The sequence below is a fragment of the Athene cunicularia genome, unplaced genomic scaffold (assembly GCF_003259725.1).
Source record: "Athene cunicularia isolate RWA unplaced genomic scaffold, athCun1 SCF_36, whole genome shotgun sequence".
Taxonomy (NCBI): domain Eukaryota; kingdom Metazoa; phylum Chordata; class Aves; order Strigiformes; family Strigidae; genus Athene; species Athene cunicularia.
Genome location: NW_020799444.1, coordinates 47,115 through 47,383, shown reverse-complemented (window position 1 = coordinate 47,383; position 269 = coordinate 47,115).

The window sequence follows — 269 nt, the reverse complement described above, 5'->3', positions numbered from 1 at the left end:
GGCGGGGGGGCTCGGGGAGGCCCCTGGCCGCCACCACCAGCTCCGAACGCCGAGCACAGAGATCCACACGCTCAGTTTTCCGGATAGAGTGCTGTGCCGGCGTGAATGCTGTTGTTTTCTTAAAAGTGTTAGCCAATTTTTACGGGGCCAGTCGATATCCCTGAGCCATCGCCTCCAGTACAGCTGTTGTAGTCTGAGGTTTTGCAGCCCGTCCTTATTAATGCTTTTCTCTAAATCTTGAATAACAGAAAAATGCCGTTCTTCCCAAC